Here is a 15,264-nt window from a genome sequence, read left to right on the forward strand (position 1 = left end):
CTCAGTGTCCAGCATAGTCTTGGCTATGGTACTTATTCAATCAATATTTAATTAATGAACAAATGTTAACACATACTTTATAGCAGGCGTCCTCAAACTACGGCCCGCAGGGCCACATGCGGGTGTTTTTGCCGTTTTGTTTTTTTACTTCAAAATAAGATATGTGCAGTGTACATAGGAATTTGTTCATAGTTTTTTAAAACTATAGTCCGGCCCTCCAACCGTCTGAGGGACAGTGAACTGGCCCCCCGTTTAAAAAGTTTGAGGACCCCTGCTTTATAGAAAGGAAACAATTTTAAATCGGTCTAGATTGCAATTCTATCAGACCCTGATTTTTCCTCAAGTTATTATTATTTGCCCACTTACCTCCTCTCAATTCTTCCTTTGGCTTTTTTCACTATTTGCCCAGCTAAGCTCAAAAGCCATTTGAGTACTTTTATGTTAGTAGATTGGAAGAGTGAATTCCCTGAGTACTGTTTTTGTGCTTTCTACTAATATTAAGATGTAATCTGCTTAGCCACCATCAAATTTCTTCAGCTTGAATAAATAGTTAAAATTTGGTAACCAATTTGTTTTTAATTTTAGAAAAAATCCCCCAAGTAATTTTTACTTCTGGATTCTAAGAGTACTTAAAATACTTTAACCCTAAAAAAAAAAAAAAAAATTAGAACCCATTTCAGTGTTGTTTTAGATGTAATGAAGACTAGACAATCAATTATTCTTGTCTTGTAATGTCCTTACATGATTCCTTTTTTTTTTCCAAGGGTGAATTTGCCTTTCAATGAATAACAAATGTGTGTTTTATCCTCAGATTTCCGGACTTTGTATTTCTGTGCTATATTAACTATTATGTAGTGTCTCATATAGGAAGACATATTCAGTGACACCCCTGAAACTGGGCTTCCAGGCTATAAAATATCTAGAACTTATTTTTTTATTGATATAATCAAACACTTTCCTGGAGGTTACTAATCCCTATCACATTGCTTACATTTTTATCTGGGAGTTCAAGAGACTTGCTGAGGTAGAAAAGGAAAATTGACATTGTATTAAAGAGGCATGAGAAATATGATTTGATTATATAATATTTCTATGACTTTTTCTTCTCTAAAATAACTATCCTATTTTTCCACTTGTATTCTTTTTGTGGCATATAACCATAGTTGTAGACCTTTTATGACTTTTCACCTGTGTTTTAAAGCCACTTTAGTGTATGTACAAAGAAAATAAGATTCTGAAAAGAGTTTTATGAATGACTTACTTCAATAAGTAACTTTCATACATTTATTTCTTCTTCGATACAAATGTCATAATTTACTCTTTCTAAAAAAAACTTCAGGAAAATTGCAGTTGAAACTTTTCAAAGAGAAACAAATCACTTCTAAAACAGTACTGCACAATGATTTCTCTCACAAACACCAACTTTTGTGTCTTAATGACAGTTGCCCAATTCCCATCACCGCATCACTTTTATTCATTTATGTTAATTGTTCTGGCTCTTTGACATCTAAGTTAAAGCATTCTATAAATATTTAAATTAGAGTCTATCTGAGCAGGAATGCTCTCAGTGAATCCTCAAGTGAATTTTAATGCTAATATGGCCTAATGATCCTTGGTGATAGTCATTAAATAGCACAGATATACTTAAAAGAGGTCATTCAAAGAGGTTGTGCAACTAGGAACTAATGGAGTTGAGAGTATAGAAATTATAGTGCATTGTCAGATATAGAATTTTCAGTATGGATAGGGATTAAGACGTACTTTGAGCCTGGTGGAATTTTAATTAATGAATGTTGTCAAGATAAATAAGACAGCTTGATAGCATGAAGATTATAATTCTAGGCTCAAGCCATGTTTGATAACTATTGGCAATACCTCCACTGTCACAAGATTTTTGGTCAGTTTATTCAGAGAAAAGTTATAAAGTGGTTTTATAAAAGTAATGGATTGAATCATTCTTCACTTTTTTACATGTTCTTGTGATTCCATAAAGAATCACCTCCAAGAGATGGGAAGTATTTGCATACTTTGTTAGTGAAAGATTCCTCTTTTTCATAAGAAATTAGTTATAAGGCATTCATCCCAGTTGCTCATGCCAGAAGGAAAAAAAAAAATCATTTTGATCTTTCTTCCCTAAAGTTAAATATGTCAAATGTCCATCACAAAGTTGTCCATCAATCTACTCCACTTACTCCAATCATATGTGCCTAGGACCTGATTTCTTGCTTGAATTGTTGTCCCCCAGTGTTTGTTTCAATCTACTCTTTCCATTGCCATGAAAGTCATGGGCTTAAAACACAGTTACATTTGATTATGTAACTTTCTGCTGAGAAACCTTTTATGGCTGAACACTTGTGAGGACATATTCTTAGCAGGTGTAGAAGGCTCTGAGCCATCTTGCCTTTGCTTCCTTGGAAGGGAATGGCAGGAGCATGTTCCCTGGAGGAGAGCACGCTGGGACCTTTGGTTTCCAGGGATATTAAAGGCTGGGTGTTTAGGGGAGGGTTAATAGAATATTCATCAGCTTTCTGCCAATGTACCAAAATGAGATTTAGTCTCTTAATTTGTCTGTCCTTGGGTGTGGTTTGGCAAATGGCCCTTCATTAGATTTCTGTTATCTGTCTCCCTGAGGAGGGCAATTTAAGCTATTTACCCTCTGGTTGGGGAGAAGTGCAAACTATTGACTCTGAAGTGTCCTTGGTTTAGGGTCAGAGTTTCTTCCTGAGTCTGTTTCTTAATCAACAGCTTAAAATCAACATCCTCAAAAGCAACTTCAGAGTGGCAAAACTTTGGTTCTCTTCAACAGACTTTAAATCAGGTTTTCAACCTTAAATGTAACTTAGTAAAACTCCAATTACCAAAAGATTTCTAGAAACTATTTTTAAATACACATACCATAAAACATTTATTTCTGAAGTTTCAACTAAAACACCTTTTATTTACATCTACTTAATTCTCAATAATATTTAGATTATTATACAAAATTTAGACAATGTCAATTACCAAGCTCTTTTTCTGTTGACAAGCCCGGATAAAATTAAAATATTTATTAAATATTTTCGTGATATTAAAAAGCATTTGGGTAGTTTCGGTTATGTTTTTAATTTATACAAGCACTTAACTTTTAAAGCTAATTAAACAGAGCTCTTTTTATATAAACTACTTTAAAAATTTCCTCCCAAGGTAGATACAGAGACGTAATAATTTAATTTACTTTTTTTTTTTTTTTAGCTATGATGCAGGTACAACAACACTATTGAGAGGGTTAACTTGAAACACAGGCAGACAGGGCAGGGGTCCAGTGGAAAATAAAGGCGGGGCAGACATGGCCGTTTGAACCAGCCTAATCACAGAAACCAACCAAGCAGAAATAAAATGTTTCTAGACTCAAAGCGGGAGGCACGGGAAAACAAGAGAGGGCCTGCCACAATAAGGTGTACTGGCACAGAGAAAGTTCAGCATAGGAACAGAGAAAGAACACATAGAAACAGGGAAAGTTCAGGTCTGTTGCTGGGCGAGAACAATGGAGGGAATCAATCAGGTGATGACAAAGGTAGACATCACGCAGGCTTGTAGCAAATCTATACCCCTGGACTACAAGGCTTTACCGGGCAGCCCATTTTTTGGGTCCCCCTCCCCTTGCAGGAAGTCTGAATCTGCCTGTAATAAATTTTCCACACTTTTTCTTAAATCTTCTGGCCTGCGGAGCTCATTCTTTGGTATTGCGAGACACAACCCCGGGAGGAAAAAACCTCGGCTCACTGTGCCAGTTATCACTATTAATTTATAACATTTGAAATAAGTTCATTCAGATGGTTAAAGCTTTAAGGTTTTTTGTTTTATTTTGTTCCTGATGAACCATCTTTAAGGAAATTGGAATGGAGGGCATTGTCTTGGCAAGGGAACCTTTTCAGCTACTTGTGATTTTTAAAGAAGTTTTCCTTCTATTTTTTGTCATTTTCCTTTGGTTTGTTTAGTCTCAGGCAGATGTACGTCGTGTTTATGTTTCTACTTATCAGTAGAAAGGCCCTGAAAGCCAAAGAGGCTTAGAAAATCCCATTAGACTTCTAATTTTGCCAAATTTATGAACATACACATCAGGTTTCAAGCAGAACAAAGTACAAGAAATTTCAGATTGGCTCTATTTTATGATTCCCATCCTTTTGTTGAACTTGTGTTTTCATGTATTATTTTCCCGAGTTTGTTGAGTTGTTCTCTTAAATCTAATTGAGGCTCCTTGAAATTACATTGAGCTCTCTATTCTTTGGGTCAGTTACTAAAAAATTGTTTCTTTTGTGGTGTCATGTTTTCTTCCTTTTCACACTTCTAGTGGCTTTTGTTGTCTGCCTTACTGAGGAACTAGACAATCTTCTAGCCTTTCTGCCAGCTTCAGTGTGGACGAGTTTTCACCTGCAGGTGATGGCAAGGGTATAGTGGCATAATTTCTCGGTTCCTTCATTTGAAATTGCGATTGGTGAAGATTAGGGGGTCCTGGCTGACCAAAGCTACAGCTCTCTGGTGGCAGTGATGGCTAAGGCTTGGGAGTTGCTTGGGTCTTCCTTTTCTCCTTTTTTTTCTTGTGGAGGAGATGGTTCTTGAGGTCAGGTCTGGTGCACAGCTGTGAGAGCAGCCGTGGAGCTGGAGTCCTGGGATCAAGGCCATGCAGAACTACCAAAGCACATGGAGCAAAGTAGCTTTAGCCATAGCACCAGGTCTGAGGTGTAGATATGTGCAGACAGCCCATGGAACTAGGTTCTGTGACTCTGGTCTTTACTGCTATGGCGTGGGCCCCTAAGGACATGCATAGAGCAAGATGCCAGAGTGCCGTGGGCCCAGATGTGCAGAGGTAGCCTGGGCCCAGGGATGGCTGGTCCAATGCCTGTCTTAGGACCAGAGAGTGGGGCCGCAGAGCTGTTATAGTGCAGCCCGTTAATGGTGGGCCACAGCTGAACTCGGGACCCAGGGGTAAGGCTCCGTGAAGTCCTCTGTTCTCTTTATGTGTGACTGCCATGGCTCAGCTTAGTTTTAATAAATGGCTTCTTTGCTTGAAGGACAAAGGATGGGCTTTCGTTTTGAGATGCCTACAGTGACACACCACATCAAATATTAAACAGTGGAAATTGAAAATGTCTTTAGTAAAACATTGCTGTCATCGCACCATTGTATTTGCTTTCATCTATTTTGTATTGTTGAACTAAGATTGATTAACCTGTGGAGGCTTTCTGTTCATCCTAAAGTAGTTGAAATTTCAGGGCAATGCCTTATATGAGCAATATAGAGGCAAACTGATAAGGCTTATTTCAGTCATGAATAAATGAAATAACACTAATATTTATAAAGACATAAACTATTTTCTTTGGAGCAGTGGTGAGGAATTTCAAAATCCTACAATTAAACGTTTTACCTCACCACTAATATGCTTTTGAACTTGTCCTTCTCTGGATGTTGTACTACCTTCTTCCCATTTTGGAAATAACCCTTTCATTATTTCTAATTAATTTCAATGTGGCATTTTAAGCCCAATAAGTGAAATAATAGACTTTATATGTAACAAAACTGTTAACTATGTTATTAGTAACTTTCTTATACTTTTGCAATTTAATGCTTTCTAGTGGTTCTTAGTTGTGTGTTGCTTTTCTTTTTATTTATTTTTTGTGTAAACACATCCTGTTTTCATATTGCACTCCAGGTTTACAATACTATTAAATGAATACTCCTAGCTTTATTATCTACTCCTAGATTTACCCTCTAATTTAGTTCCAACATCTAGCATTCATTCTGTTGAAAGGCTCTACACTGGCCAGGTAAAGAGACTCAGTAGTCAGTAGTGTTTTTTGTTTTAGTTTTTTATGTGTCCAAAATGTGTGTTTTATGCTTATTTGGACTGAGCTCTTCACCCCAATTAGTGCTAAAACCTGGCTTTAGGAGCATTGAAATTCTTTATCTTTTAAAATATTTTAAAACATTTGTATTATGTTTTTGGAACAAAGACACATGACTTTAAACATGCCCTGTGGAAAGATGCTTAGCATGCCATTCAATGCTCTAACCCCGCAGCTTTAATTTTGTATTTATACATCAAATCTTTGTAGAATCCAAGACAACAAAGAATTTTTTGTGCTTCTTACAAATTTTATATTTGCAATTTATGTTATCTTGTTCATGTCATCTCTAAACATGCCTTCTTTTTTTTTTTTTTTTTGTCAGTGAAATATGATACATTTATCCTGTCTCTTCTCAAATCTCACCTCCTTTGTTAAGCTTAACTTATGTCCCCCAAATAGCTTTGGTATCTGGCTGAGGCCCCATCGCAGTAATTACCTTCCTTACTGGACTTAAATAAATCCCTGTCTTCACTGAGATTTCATTCTAACTCTTCAACCCAAGCACTCTTCTTGTCCATAAAAAGCTGGAAAAGTTCTTGCTAAAATGAACTAAAAAGTTATCAAAGTCAATGCTGACTTTCAGTTCTATGTTATATTTAGTATCATTTAATGCTATGAGCTGTCTTCTACTTTTATAGTCAGTTTCAAGCTAATACAGAATATAGATTTTAAAAAATAGCATGATTGCTCTAAACACATACTAAAAAAAAAAAAAAAGATAAAATGGTTCTAGGGTATTAGAAAAGCACATTGAAATACCCAGAACCAGTTTTGCTGTTTTTGCCATGCGTAATCAACTGCCACAGATGAACATTACTATGTGTAAGAGCCAATCTGAAAAGGCCAGTAGTGGCTAGCCAAGGCACATTTGTATCATAAACTTAGGTCTACCTAAAAACCCGCACACAGCTCTTTAGAACTTTTTAACTAGAGTTGCCCAAACTTGAAAGCAATCAAGATGTTCTTCAGTAGGTGAATGGATATAATGTGGTATAACCAGATGCTGGAGTATCATTCAAGTCATGAAAAGATAGGGAGGAACCTTCAATGAACATTACTATGTGAAAGAGCCAATCTGAAAAGGCTATAGACTATATGATTCGAACTATATGACATTTTTAAAAGGCAAAACTATGGAGACAGTAATAAGATCAGTGTTTACCAGGGGGTAGGAGAAGGGGACAAATAGTGAGAGCACAGAAGTCTTTTAGGGCAGCTAAACTATTCTGCGTGATACAGCAATGTTTGATACATGTCATTGTAAATTTACCATAGTCCACATAATGTCTAATACCCACGGTGAACCCGAATGTAAACTATAGGCTTTGGGTAATAATGAATAACGAAGTATCCATATAGGTTCATCTGTTATAACCAATGTACCACCCTGGGACAGGATATTGATAATGGGAGAGGCTGCACGTTTGTGGAGACAGGAAGAATATGAGAACACACTCTTCAATTTCTCTTCAATTTTACTGTGCCCTAAATCTGCTCTAAAAAATAATTTTTAGAAAATGCAAAACAGTAGTGGCCTTAGAGTTTTGTTAGTAGCTTCCAAAGTGGCTTTTGTTAATTATAACAGGAATCAAATAAAGGTTAAACCAATATCAGGATTTAATCATTAAAACTACAGAGCTTCAAAGATACCTAACTGAGAAGCAAGTCGGATGAACCGATATTTTTTTAGGAAAAATGGCATCTAAAATATGTGATAGGGACATCAAGGTGCATGTCCTCAAGAATGTTGGTTCCCCACACTCTTCTGAATCCTCTCATCCTGAAGAGGAGACCACCCTATTAAAAGACAGCACTCTCTACAGCCAAAGAAAACATCATTATCCAAGGATATTCCAGAGGCCTCTTCCCCAGAAGTCAATAGGAGACCCATCAGAATTTGCTTCACGTCTTCTCCTGGCTGCCAGATGAGTAACTATGGTTAATTATTCTTATAACTCAACCAGCAACATTTGGGCCTGATAAACAAGAAAACTACTATGCCCCAGAGAAACTATAGGAATTAGTTCTCATTAAATGAAGTCAATGGAATATCTGTGGGACTAGATTTTGAGGGTGATTAGTCAAGGGGGCTGGAACATAGGACTAGAAAAGGGAGAGTTTATTGACCTGAGCTTACACTCTTGTGACACAGAATTTAATATCTTGACAAGGCACTCAAGGCATAGTGCAAACTCTTTACTATTAGTGGCTTCTAGAAACTGGAGAAAGTGTAACCTACCCTGAGTGAAGTTGAAATGCCATCACAAATGGTAAAAGAAGGGATTGAAAGAACCAGAGAATCGGGCATTCTGGAACAGTTGTACTTTTTGAGGACAAAACACTCACTAAAGGATCACATTGCCTAGGAACATGCTGATGATAGGAGAGGCTGCTATGACTTTAGTTCATTGATAGCAATATGGATTGTGTGGCACCAAAGCAATAGAAAGCCTGGGTCTGAGACCCATAGATGAGATGATGACTACCTCACTTACCAATTATTCTCCATGGCTCACTTATGCTTCCCATTCCTTTACCTCTGGGATTTATAGGGTTAGTGGTCCTTCTCTTGCCAAGTAATATAAAACAACTCCACTCGGCTATATAAGTCATGGTACCACCTGGACACTTACTTTTGATTTCTTTTTTTTTTTTTCTAGGGACCTACAGACAAGAATAGGATTCACCATGTAAGCAGGAATAATGATCCCTGATCAGCATGAGAAGGTAAGACTGCTGTTCACAATTAGGGAAAGAAAGACTATGTGTGGAACTCAGGTGATGCCCTTGGGACACTAGTAGTACTCCCTTCTCAACTATGAATACAAAGGGTCAATGCAGCAACCACAGGGAATGATTTCCAAGAACCCAGACCCCTTAGGATGAGGATTTGAGTAACACCACCAGGTAAGTCACTGAGACCAATGGAAGAATTAACTAAGGGAAAAAGAATGGTTAGTGGAGAAGGAGGTGATGAGTCCTAGTAACAAACCAGGTCTCACTACATTGATAAGTATTGTTGTTTACTACATGATCTTTCCTATTTTAAGTTTTTACTCAGAAAGAGTGTTCCACTGGAACCTTGTACCCTTGTAAGGTAGAAAGAATGGACTTTACCATACATGGATATATGCTGCTTAGACCTTCAGTCAAGAAAGACAACATCAGGGAAGTGGACAGATGGACCAATTACTGAGCCCACTACAGGTACAAGAGCTTGGACATGGTTGCCAAATGCTTAACTCCTCCAATAGGAAATCTTTGCTCTGTAGCTCCCATTGGGTTGTTGAACATGTATCTTATCTGCATAATGACCTAAGCCTCTACGTTCCCAATCCTGCTTCTTTTCTTCTTTTCCTGCTTTATCCTTCTAATAATCTCCCTTTTATCTTTAATGGGTATTAGCTCTAGATAGACCTCTCACACCCGTAACTTCAGCTCAGTTTCTGCTTCCCAGGGGACTAGGTGAATACAATAGTTAGGTTCACTTAATGATAGTCTCAATGGATTTCATTGTCATAAATCCTCACGGAAACTCATCTCACACATAGTCCTCACTTCAGATCTGCAACAGATGGATCTTGCTTTGTCCACCTCCACTGCATTTCATCAGAAAGCAGTTTTAACAGCTTCTTAACTCTGATAAATTTTACACTCTTGTAGTCTTGAACTGAGAAGACTAAAATTTCTTTAGTCAGTATGCTATAAAAACAAGTAGCTTTTATTCCTGATGGAACACACAATTTCCTGCAACATATTATTCAGTAAAATTTTGAAATTTTGAAAAGCAATTTTTTACCATCATTCATAACTAGTATTAATAACTACAGAACAATATGGGAGGAAAATAGGAGTAGGCATTTTGAAGATATGTGAATATGATTTATATGAAAAGCACTTTGAAAACTGGCTGAATGCAATTTTCTTATTTTGTCTTGTAAAAGTGGGTGATTTTTCTTTCTAATCCTCCTTTTGTATTGCCTCATTTTACTAATTTAGAAACGACTCACCATATTTGTTGAACTTAAAAAAAAAGACCTCCTTAAATTCTTTTGAGGTCATTTAGTATATGATCCCAAGAGTCATAGTTAGACATCACACACACATCCTTAAAATTATAAAATGTATTCCTCCTTTGAGGTAAATTAAAAATAGAAGTGGGCATGATGGAAAGTGACTAATGAAAAAATGTATTGTTATATATACAGAAAAGTGATGAAAGCTTATATGAAAAAACTTCTGGATATAATTATAATAAATAAGGTATAGGTTAAAATGACATTTCTAAAATATTGGATCTTGTTAGATACTTTTTTATAAACAGGAACATAATATATTTAAAATATACCCTGTAATGTTTAAGGAAGAAATGACATTGCTCATAGTTGAATGCAGTGTAAGCACAAGTATACAAACTGCTTCCTGAATCATGGTGGGATTGAATTAGCTACTATATTACTGTTTGTTTTACCCACAAACAGACTTGAATTCAGAGTTCTGGAGTAGAACACCATAATTATAAAAAAGAAGGATAAGAGAAAATAATTTTAAAAAATCAAATTATCTGACTGAAGGGAAAATGGAGGCCTGAAGTATGTATATATTGTTAATATAGAGAAATCAATCTAATTCAATATATCACAAGACTATCAGAAAAAGTACACTATTGAACCTGTTCTAGAAATACTCATTGAAAAGGAAAGTCAAGAAAACTAGAAGAAAAAAATCAGACCTCATTGCCCTGATATTTTTATCTTCTTTTAGTCTATTTCCTCATGTCTGTTTCCTTACTACAAACTACCTTCTTTAATTTGTGTTTTGTTTTATTTTTTTCTTCCCTACATTTAAAACACCTCTAGCTCTTGCCTATTAATGTACTGTGTATTCTAGTTATTCACATACTTTAAGGCAGGCTCTTTATCAATATGTCCTTGTCAATACTACTATGAATTTTGGATTGTTGCACTGGTTATTATGTAGAAGCTTGTCACAAATCATAATCTACACTGAGTGGCCAGATTATTATGATCTCTGAACGCATAATATTCTGGCCATTCAGTGTATATCCTAGATAGAATGTCACTAAGGAAATTTTGACCTTAATGATACATTAGACCAAATTTTTCCTCAAGTGTACAGGGAACATTCTCAAAGAGAGACCATATGTTGGGGCGGAAAACAAGTCTCAATAAATTTAAGAAGATGGAAATCATACCAAGCATATTTTCTGAACATAACAGTATGAAACTAGAAACCAACTACAAAAAGAAAGCTGGAAAAACCACAAATGTGTAGAGATAGAACAACTATTGGGTCAAAAAATAAAAGAAAAAAGATATCTAAAAACAAATGAAAATGACAACATGATGTTATCAAAATTTTTGTATTGCAGCAAAAGTGGTATAAAGAGGGAAGTTTATAGCATTGCAGGCCTATCTCAAGAATCGGGGGGAAAAAAATCAAACAAAAAATATAACATTAAACCTTAAAGAACTCAAACAATAAGAGCAAAGCCCAAAGTAAACTTAAGGAAGAAAGGGCAGAATTAAATAAAAAAGAGTGGAAAAAAAATAATGAAACAAGGAGCTAGTTCTTTGAAAAAATTCATAAAATTGACAAACTTCTGTCTAGACTCACTAAAGAAAAAAGTGAGAAATGAAAGAGGATAAGTTACAATGGACACCAAAGAAATATATAAGAATGCTATGAAAGGCTATCTGCCACAATATTTGATAACCAAGAAGAAATGGACAAATTCTGAGAAGTATATAACCTTCCTGGACTGAACCAGAAAGAACTGGAAAACCTAAATAGACCAACAGTAAGAAAATTGTAACAGCAATAAAAAACCTTCCTAAGAAAATGAAAGTCCAGGACTACAGGACTTTACTGGTGAATCCCACCAAACACTTAATATTTAATACCTAGCCTTCTCAAACTCTAACAAAATGTAAAGAAGCTGGAATACTTCCTTATGAGGCTACCATTACTCTGCTATCAAGGACAAAACAAAATCAGGAAATTACAGGCCTATGTCTCTGATAAACTCCTCAGCACATCCAAATCAATCATTGCAATACACCACATCCTATCTAATAAAAGAGTAATATGCAGATTGATCATCACTGCAACACACAATATAGCTGCCCCCATGTGGACACAAGATGGCCACCACAAGATGGCCAGCAAGGGAGGGCAGTGGGAGGTGATTAACTCTGCAGAAGAGGGCAGTTAGGAGTGACCAGGCCGGCAGAGGAGGGAAGTTGGGGACAAACAGGCTGACAGAGGAGTGGTTAGGGGGTGATCAGGCTGGGAGGCAGAAGTGGTTAGGGGCAATCAGGAAGGCAGGCAGGCAGGCAGGCAGTTGGGAGCCAGCAGTCTGGATTGTGAGAGGGATGTCTGACTGCCCATTTAGGCCCAGTGGGATCGGGCCTAAACGGGCAGTCAGACATCCCTCGAGGGGTCCCAGATTGGAGAGGGTACAGGCTGGGCTGAGGGACAACCTCCCTCCATGCACGAATTTCGTGCACCGGGCCTCTAGTTAACAAAATAAAATATAAAAATCAGATAATCATATCAGTAGTTCCAGAAAAAGTATTTGACAAGATACAACATCCATTTATAATAAAAACACTTACTAAATTGAATATAGAAGGAAAGTACCTTGATATAATGAAAATCATATATATGACAAACCCTCAGCTAATATCATACTCATTGGTGAATAACTGAAAGCTTTTTCTCTAACATCAGGAAAAAAAACCAAAGAAACAAGAATGCTGGCTCTTGCCACTGTTATTCAACATAGTACTGGAAGTCCTAGCCAGAGCAGTCAGGCAAAAGAAAGAAATTCCATCCAAATGGGGACTGAAAAAGAAACACTCTGTAGATGACACACTGCTATATAGAGGAAACCTTGGGATTCCACTAAAATACTATTAGAAACAATAAACAAACACTGTAAAATTGCAGGATACAAAAAATCAATATACAAAAGTCAATTGCATTTTTATATACTAACAATGAAATATCAGGAAAAAAATGAAGGAAAAAATCCATTTACAATTGCAATAAAATAAAATACCTAAGAATAAACTTGATAAAGGAAGTAAAGGACCTATATACACTGAAATCTATAAGACATTGCTAAAATACATTGAAGTAAAAAAAAAAAAAAGGAAAGATATTTCATATTCATGGACATGCATTGGAAGAATATTGTTAAAATAACCATATTCTCTAAAGCAATATACAGATTTAATGCAATCACCATCAAAACCCAATGCCATTATTTTACAGATATAAAACAAAAAAATCCTCAGATTTGTATGGAATCACTGAAGACTGTGAATTGTCAAAGCATTCTTGAATAAAATGAGCAAAATTGGAAGCATCATACTCTTTGACTTCAAACTATACTACAGAGTTACAATAATCAAAATAGCATAGTGTTGGCAGTGAGTATAGACAGACCAATGGAACAGAATTGAGAGCCCAGAAATAAATCCATCCATACATGGACAACTAATTTTTGACAAATAAGCCAAAAACAAATGGGAAAATGAAAAAGTCATATGCAAAAGAATGATATCGCCGAAACCGGTTTGGCTCAGTGGATAGAGCGTCAGCCTGCGGACGCAAGGGTCCCGGGTTCGATTCCGGTGAAGGGCATGTACCTTGGTTGCGGGCACATCCCTAGTAGGGGGTGTGCAAGAGGCAGCTGGTCGATGTTTCTCTCTCATCGATGTTTCTAACTCTCTATCCCTCTCTCTTCCTCTCTGTAAAAAAATCAATAAAATATATTTAAAAAAAAAAAAAAGAATGATATCTGATATCATACACATATTAACTCTAAATAGATTAAAGATATGAATCTAAGACCTGAAACAATAGAATCATAGAAGAAAAATAGGTGCTAAACTCATGGACCTTGGTCGCAAAGGAAATAAAAACAAAAATTAATGAATAAGTTTACATCAGATTTCAAAAGCTTCTGAACAGCAAAAGAAACCATCAACAAAAGAATAAAGCAACCAACCAAATGGATATTTGCAAATGATATCTCAGATAAGTGGTCAATACTTAACTCAAAAAGACAACAAAAGATCCAATTAAAAAAATGCTTAGAGGATAGACACTTTTATCAAGAAGATATACAATGGCCAACAGATATATGAAAATATGTTCAACTTCGCTTGGTATTAGGAAAATGTAATTCAAAATCACAATATGACCTCACACCTGTTAGAATGGAAAAAAGGGAACAAATTATTGAAGCATCTTCCAAATATTATGAATAGAGCTACCATGGGACCCAGCAATGTCTATTTTGGGTATCTACCCCAAATTTTGAAAACATGAAGATTTATGTACCCTTATGTTTACTACAGCCTTATTCACAATACCAAGACATGAAAACAACTTAAGTGTCCTTCAACAGGTAATTAGATAAAGAAGATGTGGTTATATACACAATAGAATCCTATGCATCTATAAATAAGATTAAATATTGCCATTTGCATAATATGGATGGATCTTGAGAGTATTATGCTAAGTCAGACAGCAAAGGACAAGAATGATAGCAAACATTTTACTCACATTGAGATATAAAACAGAAACAAATGAACAAACAAAAAATCTTAGAAACAGACAACATGATGATTAGGAGAGTGGGGAAGGGTAAAGGGGGTCAAATATATGAAGACAGAGGAGACTAGACTTTGGGTGGTAAGCACACAATAGAATATACAGATAATGTATTAGGAAATTGTATACCTGTAAACTTATGTAATACCATTAACCAATGTTATCCCAATAAATTTAATATAAAAATAAAAGCAAAATAACCAATACCTTTACATGTATATAATTTAGATATATTTTCTTAATTTATAATGTCATTTTAGAAGTAGTAATTCAAATATATACAGGATTGATTTGGAATAAAGTTAACTTGGTGTCAAGACCATTCATTGCAATATAAAATGTACTAACAATTAAGACAATTGTATTAGAGTTTTTTATTGTGCATAATGAGTATTCTTTCATTTACCATTCACATGTAGAATGTACAAATAAATGTGCAGTTACATGAAAATAACTCAATGACATTTAAACATCTGTAATTCATTTTCTGAGACCTTGGAGCCAAGTGTTCTTTTAATCTTTCTTTACTTTAGAAAGATAAAGTGATGCATAAACCATGTAAAATTTTTATTTATTTTTTGCCCTTGACTGGAATCAAGCCTGGGACCTCTCAGTTCTCAGGCCAATGCTCTATCCACTGAGCCAAACCGGTCAGGGCAAACCATGTAAAGTATTACAATCCTTTATTTCATAATCAATCACTGACATATATGTACCCAAACCAACCCACATG

Source organism: Eptesicus fuscus, chromosome 19, assembly GCF_027574615.1.
Source record: "Eptesicus fuscus isolate TK198812 chromosome 19, DD_ASM_mEF_20220401, whole genome shotgun sequence".
Lineage (NCBI taxonomy): Eukaryota > Metazoa > Chordata > Mammalia > Chiroptera > Vespertilionidae > Eptesicus > Eptesicus fuscus.